Raw genomic sequence first — 16,650 nt, 5'->3', positions numbered from 1 at the left:
TGGTTGTGTTTTATTACAGTGTTCCCGTTAGCTCAAGACCACTAACTCTTGTGGAGGTGGTTGATGAATGGCCGACCAGGCTGGTGTCAGCTGGTCTTCAAGGCTTAACATCGGAGGATCAGCAGGTATTAGCAGGGGTTGAAGACTTACAACACACACACACAGACACCCACCCACCCACCCACACACACACACACACACACACACACACACACACACAGACTTCCACTCAAAGCACATTTCATTTTCAGTATACACGATTTATCTGTCACTAGACACTCTTCAGCATTCATTTACTCATCATACTTCAACATATACTAAACATTTCTACTCTTACTACAGACTCTCACTCAGAGAGCACTCACACTCTCACAGAAGAAACTCTTACGACACAGAATTCTAAGTCCACTCACTTCAATCCTACGTTTGATCGTCTCATTCCTCCATTCACAGAACACGGTCTTCTCTTCATTCAACACACTCTCCTTACCCCTAAGCAGAGTGGGGGTAGTACCTCCGTCCAGGCAACGCTGAAACTTGTTTCCTCCTCCTGAACTAGACTAACAAAAGGTACCCTCCCTGTGGCCAGGCTTTACATGGAAGACAACGGAATAAAAAAGATAAAGTAACAAGAAGAACGGGAAATTGAATGACGAAATTGTTTTTGAGTGAGTTAATACTTAGCTCATGAAACCAGGTCAGGTTGTAGGTGTGAGAGAAGACATGAGAGGATAAGGAATACCAAAGCTCAGCAGTACAGGGAAAGAATCAGTTATCACAGCGCCCCCGTCACCCTCGAGTTGGCAGTAAACATACAGTAAACATGTGACCCAGTACCTCCTTACCTGGTGTAGCAACGCGAGGGAATACACAATCTGTCAAATCTCGGGAATACACAAGCCGAAGTAATACCTGTGGAAGAGAAAAAAGAGCAAAGTTAAAACTCATACATTTGATACAACAGAGATATGTTCATGTCATCAAGCAGTCAGATTGAAAACATCAACTCACAACTACAGAAAATAAATGGTAATGATCTCAACTCTCACAGGGGAGAGAGAGAGAGAGAGAGAGAGAGAGAGAGAGAGAGAGAGAGAGAGAGAGAGAGAGAGAGAGAGAGAGAGAGAGAGAGAGAGAGAGAGTCTTTTATAAACAAGTTATGAATGCGATGGTTTGTGTGACGCAAAACGTTTATATCAGTTATAAAGCATGATAACCTCCCGTGCAACACTAGCTGTACACTTGGATGAAGTACAGAAACTTGTCTCTTGATGACTGAGACAAATGTGTGAAAATTCTTGAGTCAGGAGACTGGTGGGCAGACTCCACTTGAGGTTATCTTCGTGTTTGTACACAGACCTGGCCACCCACCACCCCCTGCTCCTGCCTCTTCCTCCTCATACTCTCACCAAAACCTCTCACTGAAAGTTTATATTTCTCATCTGCTTTACTATCCTGTCTCTTTCTGTATGGAACAGAAAATGAGGATAGTACTACCATCCAGCAGCAGCCAACCTGGTCATGGACCATAAAGTCTACTGATCTCTCCATACCATGACCTGTCAACTATACACCATCTCAACTCTCCCTGCGACCACACTGCTCTCACTTGACGCTGCTACTCTCACCAGACCTCAGCCACGTCGTCAAGCAGGTAGTAAAATACAAAGCCTTTGATATATATACAACTATAGACGATACACGTCTATACTAACTAACCTGAAGGTGTGATAACCCACCATTTGCTCACACTTACCCACTGCCACAGTGACTGTGCTTCATCGTTAACATAACCAGACTCAAGCAACACCTGCCCCCACTCACCTCCCAGGTGTAGTCCACTACCTGTCAGGGTACTGTGCCACAGTGAACCAGGTCACACACCAACCTACCACAACACTGTGCCACAGTGAACCAGGTCACACACCAACCTACCACAACACTGTGCCACAGTGAACCAGGTCACACACCAACCTACCACAACACTGTGCCACAGTGAACCAGGTCACACACCAACCTACCACAACACTGTGCAACAGTGAACCAGGTCACACCACACCAACCTACCACAACACTGTGTCACAGTGAACCAGGTCACGCACCAACCTACCACAACACTGTGTCACAGTGAACCAGGTCTTACCTGTTATCTCTCTCTCTCTCTCTCTCTCTCTCTCTCTCTCTCTCTCTCTCTCTCTCTCTCTCTCTCTACCAGGACTTTCCTCCACTCTATGTTCCCTCCACCCAGACACGTTCTCCACCAGGACACATCTGCCCAACACTCATCATACCACATCTTTCTTCCCAACCCGGGGTAACCCGGCGCACCCCACACCAACGGCCTTTGCGTTCATCATTTTCTGAATTTCACGCATTATTTACCAGGTTCCGTAGTCCCTCCCACGACCCTCACTACCTGACCCAAGATGAAGACAAACTTTGCCAACTAAAACTAATCCCATCACTGGGAAATAAGCCTTATGAAGAAAGACTCAAAGACCTAAAATTACTCTAAAAAAGCACAGACTCCCGAGAGACCTAAGAGTAGTGTTCAAGACACTAAATTATTTGGACAACGTCATCATACTCCAGTGTCTTCACTGTGGACAGACTTAGCGGCCAGAAATAATGGTAACGAACTTATTCTACTCGACACTTTCCTATAAACTTTCCATGGCAGCATCTTTTCCTTAACTGTATGTTATTCAGTCTTGTCTACTTCTTGCCGACAGTTGAGCCGGAGGGAGAGGTGGGTGGGGAGGTGTGTCTTGGTTTGCTGCCACTACGATCAAACAGTTGACCTCAGTATTGATGGCTGGGTCACCGTTACTTGACCTTCCGTGTACAACTTGCCTGTGGCTTTTTAACCCCCTTCTCGCCCCCCCACCCCCTCCCCTGCCACTAGCTTTTAGCGCCCCCTGCTCCATCTTGGCCAGTCATCCACGTGCCAAGATAATCCTTGTAGAGCGGGGTGAGGAGAGGTCTGGGGAGAGGGGAGACGCTGTGGGGCGAGGGCTGGGGTGAGGAGGTATGTTGCCTGGAGTAGTGGGGGGGGGGGGGGGGAAGGGGGGAAGCGTGGCGATAGTCACGATAAACATGCATTAGCCTGACGAGGGGAGCGGCGCCCCCTGATAACCAGCTGGCTCCCCTCCCCTCACACTCTACCCTTATATTGACCCATCCCTCCTCCTCCTCCCCACCCCTTTCTCTTCATATCTACTTCCCCCACATTATCCTCCCCACCTTCTAATATATCCTCCCCTCCTTTGGTCAATACTTTCATGTCTCAAATGGAATACCTCCCCATTGTTTTAGCTCCCCCCTTCTCTCCCCTTCCCTTTTCCTCCCTAATCATTGGTAACCTCCGGATTGCTCCCCACCGTCAAGTTACCCATCACTTGCCTTTCCAATCACCTGATTCTCATGACTTCTCTGATCCTGCAACAGTTCCTCCCCACATCTCCCCACCCCACTGCTCCGCGTTCCTACTCCAGTTCTATTCTCCCTATTCCCATTTCACTCAGCATCCCATTTGTATCCTCCCAATACCCATGGACAGCATTAACACCCCAAATCATCACTTGGAGGCCATGGAGGTAGGGCATCACCTGGAGGCCATGAGGCAGGGCATCACCTGGAGGCCAGCACTAATGTTGTGACATGTTGTTGTACCTCCAGACACCCCTGGTGTTACAACTGTTGAATCATGTGTGTTGTGGAGAGCAACAACACACAACATACAGGAAGGCACGAGACACGACCGGCCTACCTACCCGTCCTGCAGCAGGTCCCCTCCCCCCACCCGGCCATCCTAGATAAGGCTGGCACAATATACCCGGCCATGAGGCCAACGTGTAATCTTAACAAAGGTTTTTATCCTGCATCTGTGATCAAGGAGTCCTCAGGCTCCTCCTACAGTGGGCGGAGCTGGCGCTGGCTCCTCCCTCTAGCCGCCTTAGGGGAGGGGCTCAGCCAGGACACCACCGAGGGCCTTCTCTGGTTCCGTGGTGACCGGTTTGGGAAGATGACGTATAATATATGCACACTGTCTTCGTGAATATATATATATATATATATATATATATATATATATATATATATATATATATATATATATATATATATATATATAGCGAGAGAGAGAGAGAGAGAGAGAGAGAGAGAGAGAGAGAGAGAGAGAGAGAGAGAGAGAGAGAGAGAGAGAGAGAGAGAGAGAGAGAACAAGATCTCTTGTATGAGGCTCCTGCAGCTTGAAGGCTGCGCTACAATCAGTATCAGGGAAAAAGATGAACTTTTTTTTTTTTGAGTGAAAAGATTTTTGATCAGATTATAGTCTATTGTGTGACAATGATGACACTAAGCTGAAGGTGAGTGTTCATGTGTAACCTCCTGCGGCTGGAGAAGTCCGGCATTACTCCAGGACCAATTTCTCTGAGAGTTCTGGTGTTGCATATGACCTTACTAAACCTTCTGCAGGGTTCGCTAGGCAGGAAAATGCAGACTTGTATGGAGTGTTATGTTCTTTGAAGATCTTGTACGTAATCTCAATGATCCAATCTCGCCCAAAGTGACTGACTGGCGGTGTAATCTCTTGCAGGCGGAGCCCGGCAACACCACTGGAGTCCGGTAACATATATATATATATATATATATATATATATATATATATATATATATATATATATATATATATATATATATACCCAGGCTGAGAGAAGTAGTGCTCCTCTTTCTCAGCTTCTATGTACCAGTTCAACATCTTCCACGACACTTGTAATTTCTCAACATTATCTTTATAAACCAACTTTCGTTTGTTTGTGTTTGTAATTCCGGGTTTAGTGTTATGTGGTCAGTGTTTGGTGTACACTTGTGATGCTGGACCGCACAGTGCAACACATCCCGGCAGCAAGGCTAGCCACATACCGGGTGCAAGGCTAGCCACATACCGGGTGCAAGGCTAGCCACATACCGGCAGCAAGGCTAGCCACATACCGGCAGCAAGGCTAGCCACATACATATGCAGGTAAATGTGGTTCGATTTAGTTGTATACAACTGATGACAGAGTTAACACCAGACGCTTGACTTGTCACTTTTCCGTTCATCTTCCACAAGTTCAGACGTCCGGTTGTTCCTACAAGTTCAGACGTCCGGTTGTACCTACAAGTTCAGACGTCCGGTTGTTCCTACAAGTTCAGACGTCCGGTTGTACCTACAAGTCTTATACTTGTGATGATGAGGGTCGGGCGGGTCTTGACCTCCTCACGGGAGTCCCTCGGTCCTGCCAGAGTTGTGGTCATAATATCAGGGAAGTAAATCACAATTGTGGAAGGAAGACTTGCATGCCCAGGAGGCCAGCCACCAGCCCGCCGGCCGTCGCTGCGCACCACCGTCAGTCGCTGGTAGGAAACTGTATGGTATATATCCCTGACTGGTCGACCAACAACACGTTTACCGACGATCTTCCGTCTTCTGTGAAGAGTTTCCGGGTCAAACTTTGGTGTGGTCACTGGAAATGTCTGAATCACGTGTTTGGCAGTCGTGTATGTTCTTCCTTACAACCATGTAGGAGGTGAGGACCACAAGAGAGGGTGCTGCTAGCGTCCAGGGCACAGGAGGAGTGCGCCTCACACGTGCACCGAGGAGGAGGAGGAGGAGGAGGTAACATTTGTAACTTTCCAGATGGGTCGGGCGGAGGGCAGCAGCAGCAGCCAGGCTCCCAAGCTCCACAAGACCTGGTCGACAGACTGACTCCTGGCCATCCTGACGGGTCTTTTATTCCTAGGTTATCAAGGTCAGGGTAAAACAAAGATATGATAAATACTATAAATGGAAAGTGAGAACGATAGGCGGCCAGTAGTGATAGCTCAAGTCCCCTCCGCTCCTCCCTGATTGTCCTATCTTCGACCCTGACTCCGGAGAAAACGGGAAATTCACGAGGACGGAAGGGGACACTAGCTTAGTTGTAACGAGGGATTGGTTGTATCGGGGTCGTTGAGTCTGTTTGTGGTGACAGTAAGAGCTGTATTGGTCAGGAGGGAGGTGTTGTATGTGGCTTAGACGACAATGAAGGATATTTCAGTCATGCTGAAGTCGGTCTTTCGGTTGTAATGACGGCAGACAGTGCTTATGTGTTGTTATTTGGCTGCATGTGAGGAAGAGAACTGTGGACTGTGTTGTCATTATCATTGTGTAACTTTGAGGTTGTGATGATTGTCCAGTGTGGCTCTGCAGTGATTATTTCTACAGTGGTGAGTTAATCTTGTATCCACAACCAGTAGCTAACATCTCAATAGCTTTACTTGTTGTTGTTATGAAAAGATTACATTTCTTTCCTCATTACGAAAGTAGATGGTGCTCCAGTTTTGTTATGAAATGTTATATGTAGTTGTGAAAGCTGAGCATGAGCGTGGAAGAGTGATTGTATGGCAGGTGGTCTAGGTTGTAGGAGATTGGTTACTTGCGGTTGTGATAAAGTGGGTAAGGCACCAAACACTGGCTATGTGGAATGAAAATTAGGCTTTATTGTAAACATGCTAAGAGGCTGTCTGGTCGTGGTGACAGTTACGCTGTGTTCCGTAATGATTAACTCCACCATAACTTTAACGAGCGTTTTCTTTCTATAATACAAAGTGTGATGGTATAATCAAATAATCTAGAAGAATAGTGTAGTTACTCTTTGGATATGTTGTAGCTCTTAACAGGTACATCAATAACAATACTGATACTTTCTACACGAGTGTAGTGGGAAAAGACCGTTATATGTGTAATGACTGCCTTTACTCATACTAGGTGCGACAGTTACCAATGTAAAATAAATATAAAGGAGTTTCCCCTGATACACAGAAAACAGGTTATTAGGGGAGAGTTACATAGAACTGTATAAAAGAAAGATTTTTTATTCTTTATGTTTACATAAGTGAAGGAAAAAAGTAATAAAGGAATAAAGTAATGTATCTTAAGATATAAGACAATAAAGACGTGAGATAAAATATATAGGAAGATAAGACGTGGTAAACGAAAAAGGAAAATTACGATAATTTTTCTGGTTGTTAGAAATGAAATCTTTTTATTTTGACATTAAAAAATAGAGATAAATTATGAGAACAATAATCTTGGCCATTACCCAGGACTCCCTACCTGATCCATAAACACTGTTGCATGAATGATTCCAGTTAGATTCGGGCGACACTAAGCATGATAATTGATGGATGGTCATTTAATGTTAGATAATAGATCTAGAATCTACAGATAAGTACGAGGAGAATTATATATATATATATATATATATATATATATATATATATATATATATATATATATATATATATATATATATAATGCTTGGGATTTCCGTGATTACAGTGTGTAAGAATGATTCATGGACAAGTTTTGGAGAAGATAAATGTGAAGTGAAAAGCTTAATCAACTTGAGGATGTCAGGATATGGTAGTGGAGAGAGAGAGAGAGAGAGAGAGAGAGAGAGAGAGAGAGAGAGAGAGAGAGAGAGAGAGAGAGAGAGAGAGAGAGAGAGAGAGAGAGAGACCTCATTACAGCATTAAAGTTCGTAAATCACTTGGAAAATGTTGACAGGGAACAAGTTTTAATGAGATGCGTTGTACCACAATGACTAGAGGTCATTTTAAGAAGCTGGGCGAAGACACGATTTTAGTATAATGTGGGCAGGAGGATGGTTGGGGTAGACTACGTCTTGAAACTGTGAAGGTCAGCAATACACAAATGTTGACAACCCTGCCTGATGGAATACAAGTTCAAGACGTGGGCACCCACACTGCTCGATAAATGCATACCTGACATGACCTGGGATGCATATGTAGGTGTATATAAATAAGGTTAAGACATGGTATATACGTAAGGTTAAGACATGGTATATACGTAAGGTTAAGACATGGTATATACGTAAGGTTAAGACATGGTATATACGTAAGGTTAAGACATGGTATATACGTAAGGTTAAGAGACTGGACAACGCCAGTGTAAAACTCTCTTTCTATAATACACATACAGCAACCATACACACACACACACACACACACACACACACACACACACACACACACACACATATCTAAAGGAGACAGACAGGTGGGAGGGAAGGGAGAGGGAGGACGTAAAGAAGGAGCGTTATATAGAGGGAGGAAGCGTGTGATTGTAGGAGGGGTGAGAGGGTGAGTGATGGATGGAGTAAGGAAAAGATAAAGGGATGGAATGAAGGTGAGGAGGAGGGAGTAAGCGGGGACAAGAGGAATGGAGGGAGGGAGGGGAGGGAGTTATGTTGGGAGTGAGTGAAGGAGTGAGGGAGTAGTGAGGGAGGGAGGGAGAGGGCGGTTGAACCATCCTTATCTTATCACACAGCTAACGGGACCTGATATGACAGCGGTGCCTACCAATATGACAGTGACATACGACACAGTCCCTAAGGTCGTCTGCACACCCCTAGTACCAGGGAGATACAACCATACAGGACTTGGATTTAGTGTTTCCCTCTCATAAGCTGCATGACCACGCGCAGTCCTCAGAAGCCCCGGGTCTGCCCTGGGGGACTGGGACGTAGCCTGGGACTACTGGTGACACCCTGGGGGACTGGGACGTAGCCTGGGACTACTGGTGACACCCTGGGGGACTGGGACGTTGCCTGGGACTACTGGTGACACCCTGGGGGACTGGGACGTAGTCTGGGACTACTGGTGACACCCTGGGGGACTGGGACGTTGCCTGGGACTACTGGTGACACCCTGGGGGACTGGGACGTAGCCTGGGACTACTGGTGACACCCTGGGGGACTGGGACGTTGCCTGGGACTACTGGTGACACCCTGGGGGACTGGGACGTAGCCTGGGACTACTGGAGACACCCTGGGGGACTGGGACGTTGCCTGGGACCACTATGTAAAGCAGCTCATTGCTAGCCAATGATCAAGAAAAGTTGTACAGTCATTCTTAACCTAACTCAAAACAGTCTGTAACACAGCACTAAACACAGCAGTTCATCAGTCTTCACTGTTTCCCTTGATGCAGGGCACAAACTTTTTCATTCTAACACAGCATCTATGATCAACTAACAAAGCCATCAGCTCTGTCCTTGAGGCTCCTCTGATCATATCCCTTATACTTAACACAGGAATTCAGGTCATTTCTTAACGTGGGTCTGCACACAGCTCTACCTGAAATGTTAATGTTCTAATATAGGCATTAATATAGCCTTTAGCACAAACCAACACACACACATACCCTCACATAACATAGTCTTTATCATAGCCCTTATAAAATAACGTTCTTAACTCAGCAACAAACATGATAGTGTTAACTGTTTTAAACACAGTACATCCCGTAACCCCGGACATTATAATATTATGAAGGGTCGTTCTTAAACACAGCCTTTAATATAGTTCTTGATGAGAAATAGATATAGATACATAGGTAGACAGATACATAGATAAGTAGATAGAGAGAGAGAGAGAGAGAGAGAGAGAGAGAGAGAGAGAGAGAGAGAGAGAGAGAGAGAGAGAGAGAGAGAGAGTGTGTGTGTGTGTGTGTGTGTGTGTGTGTGTGTGTGTGTGTGCTGGAAGTGTGTGTGTGTGTGTGTGTGTGTGTGTGTGTGTTGGAAGTGTGTGTGTGTGTGTGTGTGTGTGTGTGTGTGTGTGAGAGTGTGAGTGTTGGAAGTGGGTGTGTGTGGCCCACAGAGTGCGTGGTGGTGAAGGCCTGGCTGGTCTGGCTCGGGCCCTCCCTGCTGGCTGGTCGTCAGCATCTTGGTGACGTCAGTGAAGAAAACAGTTCGTTTTCTGTCTTAAGTATTGTCATGAGTAACCCGTTTGTATTTACATACGACACTACGCTAATAAAAGATACAAATGCTCATAAGCTGTAAAACAAAATAGGTGTCAATTATACGAGAAGCTCCCTGATCTCCATATAGATGGGACACACACACACACACACACACACACACACACACACACACACACATACTGGCGTTTGGTTCCTTGATCCATCGTAGTGCTAGCTAGCTCAGGGGTCATAATCCTGCACCACCACCCACGTTACGAGCTCCCACGTTGGTTGTAGGCTGCAGACGACAGCCGTCCGTGGAAGCGCTACACCTGCACACATGGGAGTGATCAAGTGGTGATGGCCGGAACCATCTCACTCAACTCTCAGTGTCAGGATCACTGGTCTTGCCTTCTCTGTCATTAAGACACACAGACGGTCTTGGGAAGGTGTTGAAGCCCTCACGTTCTTAATGATGTGCAGGAAACTATCATCAAGCAAATATTGCTGCCCGTCGTTATGACCGCTGCCCCTGGCAACACTGGACCTGTGTCTCACCTGCAGTGGTCGTGCACAGCCTCGCCTCTGCCTGGGTCATGCCACCACACTCTGTACATGTTTCCTGATGAACCTCAACTGCCAGTCCTGGGCAGGAGCAACAGGCGTGGTGTGGACACTGGTCACTGTATCACATACCATGTGCAATACAGTTATACAAAGGTGGGCATTTCATGGGTTATAGTGACAATGTTCTGTAAACAGCTGGTGTCCGTCTTGCCACCCATGGTAATTGGGTAGTTTAATTCTGGGGGACACGAACGAGGAGCATGGCTTAACGGTCAGCGTTGCTCATCGTGACCCATTTAACTTCAACCATTGTTGACGTATGTCTGTCTGGTCGCTGCGTGAAGGTGTCTGTCTGTTTCCTTCCAGCGTACACCGTGTTGCTTGACGTCACACACATTAAACATTATTGTCGATGGGTTGTCCTTGTGTACACATAGTGTGTGCTGTTTGACCAACACATCGTGAAGACCCTGGTGTACTGAGTGTGTGGTTCAGGTCCCGCCTTCCTCGAGATGAAGTCGTCCGTCCCTGAGGCAGATGTTGTATTCTACAAGCATCGCTTGAGCCGGTAGCAGGACGTAAAGTGAAGATACAGGTTCATGATGAAGGGTGAGGATGAAGATGCAGGGTGAGTCTGAGGGCAGAGAGAGACGATATAGGGTATAGAGTGTAGGGTGAGGGCGAGGCTGGAGGGTGTCCATGGGTAGTAACTGAACATCATGATAAGGAGATAAGGAGCTGGGATAATAAAGCTTATATATTATAGATATGATATCGTATCACGTCTAGCACACACCGGCTTGGGGTTTAGCTAATCTCTGGTAATCTAATGAATACACTTATTCCTCGCTTAGAACTCCTTTTGAGACGGTTTAAGACGGCCCTAAAGAGGTCGTGACGGTGCGGACGGGGAACCCTACGGCGCTGTAAGTGGCCAAGGGATTCAGGAGGTCGTGTGGGCGAGGGAGAAGCGGCAGGTGAGGGCAGGAGGTCTAGCTAATGTCCTGCAGGAGAGGAGAGGAAGATATGATAGTGTATCGGCGTGATATTGCCTTTATCGTTCCGTCCACCTCACAACCACCACCTTTCCAGCAACCTGGCGTCGGGATAGTTGTGTGGAGGGCTGTGTGGATGGAGGGAGGGAGGGAAGGAGGGAAGGATGGTGGGAACGCGAGCCTGGAGGCTGGCGCTGCAGACGGAGGGGACGTGAGGAGAAACCATGTTTTCTCTCCTGTGCGTGGGAGAGGCCAGGAGCAAGTGTGGGACAGGAAAGTGGTTATGATGGATCAGAACACAGCAGGTCACACGAAGACTTGCTCCATGAGGAGGCTCGTCAACCAGACGCAGCACAATGTGTGGAGGGAACCACGTCACCGCTGGCAGACACCAAGCAAGAATGAGAATTAAGAGGAAATGAAAACGGTAATCAAATGTATATTTACTACAAGTAGATGAAAGAGATAAGTACCAGGATGTTGCATGAGCATGTGTGTAGCCTGCAGTGAAGCACAGTTATTGGCAGTGACATCAGAATGCTGGAAATATTGTTTTGAAAATATCAAAGCATCAATTTGCACGACCACAAGTGTTATTGTCGTCGTTCTGTGTCAGGTCAAGTTCCGGATAACATCTTGTGATACGTACGTAACTTTACACAGGCAAACATCCGACCCAGAGTTACGGGTCTTACGCAGTTCACTTCCTTTAACATGAAACGCATCGTCACCCACTCGGGGGCATGACTCCTCACAATTGACGCACGACGTACGAACAACGCACGACGTACGAACAACGCACGACGTACGAACAACGGCGATGTACGAACAATGGACGACGTACGAACAACGCACGACGTACGAACAACGCACGACGTACGAACAACGGGAGATGTACGAACAACGCACGACGTACGAACAACGCACGACGTACGAACAACGCACGACGTACGAACAACGCACGACGTACGAACAACGCAAGACCTACGAACAACGGACGACGTATGAACAACAGACGACGGTGGACAAAGGGATTCGTAAGTGTGTGTCATGGTTCACAGTCCACAAGACACGTACTTTGTATACATCAACACTGAGTGTGAGAGCGACCCGGGCTGGTGGTGGCGCAGTATGGTACACGGTCTACCTCGAGCGTCGTCAAGACTTCAACAGTTAGAATAACTGCCACGTCGTCCACCATTGCTTCCCTCTACTGTCATGCATGACTCACGACCTGACTGGCTCTGCATGACGACATATGCCCGGCTACGTCCCCGGCCACACTGGCTCTCGGGAAACAGTTCCTCAGGTTCCACCATCTCTCACTACACTCACCAAAGGTTTGGGTCATGACGGTAGATCTGACAGAGTCTGACATGTGTCATTGTTAGATTGGTCAGGTCAGTGCCTGGCATGGCTCAGTGTCATACTGGTCAGGTCAGTGCCTGGCATGGGTCAGTGTTATGCAGATAATCCGTCCTCAGTAATCTTCCACGTGTGTTCACCTGGGGGAGGGCGGTGTTCACCTGGGAGGGCGGTATGATGGGGGAGCGAACCCGAGTGTGTGGGCTGGGGAGAGGGACCTAGACAGCCACTGTCAGAGCATTTCTTACACGACAACTTTTCTTCCTCCTCAGGAACTGTTACATTATCCTTCTTATCTTCTCTTTATTTCTTTATTTTTTAGTCCCTCTCATGGCCTCGCCTGGGTCAGGACTTTGCTCCGTGACTAAAACTTCTGCGGGAAGAAGGATATATATGCACATACCAGGGAACTGCTAGGATGAAGACGGATCACTGAACAAGGACCTCCAGGTGTGTGTGTGTGTGTGTGTGTGTGTGTGTGTGTGTGTGTGTGTGTGTGTGTGTTTGGAGGGGTGGGGTGGTGGTAAGGAAATGATGGAGGAAGTGGAAGGAGGCACAGGAAGGAAGGAGTGTGGACAAGGAAGGCAAGAGGAATCGAGAGAGAGAGAGAGAGAGAGAGAGAGAGAGAGAGAGAGAGAGAGAGAGAGAGAGAGAGAGAGAGAGAGAGAGAGAGAGAGACTTTCACCCAGGGCGGATGTGGTTCCGGGGAGCCAAGGTATTTCCCTTCTTGGTGTAACTGGCTGGACCACTGTCCTGGTGATTGTTGTTCTGTTTCCTCAGTGACATAGTTACGGAAAGTCTGTGATTTTATTTATTATTTTGATTTAGAGAGGATAAAGGGATCTACGTGACAGATGTGGTAAAAGGAAGGAAGAGAGGGAGATGAAAGGGTGGAGTAAAAGGAGCTTAGGGGCATCAAGGCTTTAATTTCCAGGAGGTAAGAGGCGTGCATAGGATAGAACAAACTGGATCGATGTGGTACACGGGGGAAAACTTGCTGCCAATGGGCCAAACCTGGGCATGTGAAGAGGTCAGAGGAAACAATGGAAGAGTCTTTGGCGCTTGGCTGTGGATGATTGGCTCTGGTTATACTTGGCTGTGGATGATTGGCTCTGGTTATACGTAAGGGAGAAAGAATGTGTGAAAATAAGGCCATTGTTCGGTTGTCCGTAACGCTACATCGCTAAGGAAGGAGAAGCAGCTATAAGGCGTAAATAAATAAATGAAGTAGAACTGTAATCAGGAAATGCATTCAAGAATTATGGTTGCTGTCAGCAACTCTCGAATACACGGGGTGAACTTAAGCTGTTAACAAACTGTAACAGGGCTAGTCAAAAACTATAACAAACTGGTCAGAAACTGTAACAAGCTGGTCACAAAATGATCATAGAATCATAACACATATATTCACGAGTTGTAGGTTTACATACAGGATCATCTGTCTTGTATGTGTGACGTCAGGTCTTGAAGGGATGATACACGTTATCTGATAGGCTTCTTTCCCGTCATGTTCTCCCACAGCCAATCATCGACAGCATTCCCACGATTTGAACTTTCCGGTTTATCGGAGTAAAATACATGCAGTGGAACTTGAAGGATTCCTACATCCACCTTACCCTCCACCAACCCCTCACAATCACACAGTGCTGCTGCTGCTGGTGTGCAGAGACGCAGTTATTTGACTGAAGCTAAGTATGTGTGCAGACCTCACAACACAGGTGACTGAACACAGCACAACACACTAGGAATGTTGCCAGCCGGGGTAAAATATTTTTTGGGTAATGAAATTATACAGAAGGTCGGTGACGCTGGGGAAGTACCACTTCTGCCACGGAAATTCTTCGTACGACGCAGTAACGACCCAGTCCAGGGTGCCACCGTGTACGAAACCATAAAAAAATCAGGAAAAATCTCATAGGTGTTGAAGTGTGGGCGAGTTCTCCGGTCTTCCCTGCTGTGTGTTAGTCTGGGATGCTGGTAGACACAGCCACAATGTACACTCAGGTGTAAGTAACTTGCTGTGAACGTAGAAGCAAAAAGTGTTTTATACAAATTCGTGAAAGTTATCAAGTTCTAAAGTGGTGTTCAAGGTCCAGGTAGCTGACAAAGATGGCGGATGTGACATGTGACACAAGTTTTGGCGCCAAACTGCAGGCGTCCGACAGCAAACACCCGGAGATCCACATCCGCAGCCAGTTCCTCTGTTTGCTGTGTGTGGCCTCCATGATGCCGGGGCTCGTGGCTAACGGAATAATTTCACATTTATTGGAGGTAATTTGCTTCACTCAGTTGTATTTCTGCGTCAACAAGGAGACGTGAGCCAGCCCTGCGGTCTGCCGTTATCTGGCACCGGAACCATCGTCCGCCCGGCCCAGCGTTCGCTCACACGACGCCTCCCGCGACTGTCTCCCGTACCAACATTTCTAGAAATATCTAAATCAAATGGCACAAACAGGACTGATAAGGTCGGACGATAAGTGATATCACGGCTCGATAAGGTAGCAGGCTTGTTTGCTCAGGTCTTGAGGTGAGTGGGCGAGGCAGCGGCCCGACCGGCCGCCCTAACGCCCAGGGACAATAAGGGTCACCTGGACCTGACGGTAGACCTTATGGGCGCCAGACTCGGGCCACAGGGTCGCTCTTGCCTTGAACACTGGCTCAGTGGGAGTGTGTGGCACGGATGCACGTACAGGTCATCAGCGGATCTTCCCGGTACGGCAGTGTGGCCCACACCGGCCACACCACCACCACAAAGGGATATCAGCTGTGATTGGCTAGAGAGCCACCGGTGGTTGGCCCCCTACGTGTGGCCCTCCTGCAGGGCCACACTGCTGGAGTCGTGTTCGTACAAGCGGCCACCGGCCACGGGCCACCACCCCTTCTTCCGGCCACGTTGGCCTCCATACATACCCACTTCCGTCGTGCAGCGTCCAGCAGGAGGGAGGGAAAGCGGGGCCCACCGGGGCCCTAGTGACCCCCTGTGCCACTCACCTGCCCACCGCCACTTCCCCTCCCCCCTCCCATCCCCCTGGTGACCCCCTGTGCCACTCACCTGCCCGCCGCACCCCCTACCCCCCCTCCTCACCCCCCCAGGCACCGGGAGGAACACCGCTTAGTCGCGGTCGAAGCTCCAGACCCGCAGCAGCAACGCTCTCAGGTAAGCAAGTCCAGGAAGACTACCGTCTCCTTCCATACTCTCATATCTTCCAGTTTCCAGTCTTGTTAACTGTCAGTCCAGCAGCGGCGGCTGCACTCAACCACCACCAACTTGCTGGCAATCCAACGTCGCTCTTCTTCCCCGCGACCAGAACCGAGGCCTGAGACGGAGACGTCTCTGATCATTCCAGGATCCAGAGGCGACCTGGAGTCGATGATCATCTCGAGTAAAGATAATACTGGAAAGATTAGTGTTTTATCACTTTATCTGCCAGGGTATATAATGATTGTTTCCCCGCTCACGGCTACACACCCACTATCGGCCCTATCTTCGCGAGAGCACACACTAAAATCTTATCTCGCCCAACTATCTCATCTCACCAAAGCTGCCTGGAATACTGAGTGTATGGGAGGTTCCATGACTGACACTGCTGGAAGGTGGCATCATCCAGCGTGGGGCCTGGAGCCTCGCCCGGCCGTCCGGCCGGATGGCAACTGCAACAAGTGGCACTCCCCCGATACCAGGCGGCCCTCTGCCTGCCTGACCTGTGGTGGGTTATGATGGTGGCACTGTACAACACTTGACCTCCACTGCCCAGGATGATCTGACGGAGGAGGAACACTCGAGGTTCCTCCATCGTCCGTAGTGTTTGCCGCAGGAGACACATGCGGGATCATGGCCGCTGTGTGACTCTACATTCAGACCGACGGGACGAGGAGACCCAGTTACTGAACTTATTTGTGGCTTCCTGAAGGAGTAGCAGCCAGAGGAGGAGAGGCC

General features: G+C 48.1%; 1 protein-coding gene across 3 annotated transcripts in view; it reads left to right on the top strand.

Annotated features, from left to right (window-relative positions):
• The first annotated feature begins 11,499 nt into the window (after positions 1–11,499).
• LOC139767229 (uncharacterized) overlaps positions 11,500–16,650 on the top strand; it is a 35,839-nt gene continuing 30,688 nt past the window's right edge. For 2 of the 3 annotated variants that reach the window (XR_011717016.1, XM_071696371.1), the window contains exon 1: positions 11,500–15,870. The gene's annotated coding sequence lies outside the window, so the exon portion shown is untranslated. The remainder of the gene's footprint in view (positions 15,871–16,650) is intronic. The other variant, XM_071696373.1, reaches the window with a different exon arrangement.

This window comes from Panulirus ornatus, chromosome 59 (genome assembly GCF_036320965.1).
Source record: "Panulirus ornatus isolate Po-2019 chromosome 59, ASM3632096v1, whole genome shotgun sequence".
NCBI lineage: Eukaryota > Metazoa > Arthropoda > Malacostraca > Decapoda > Palinuridae > Panulirus > Panulirus ornatus.
This window is presented reverse-complemented; position numbering and strand designations above follow the sequence as displayed.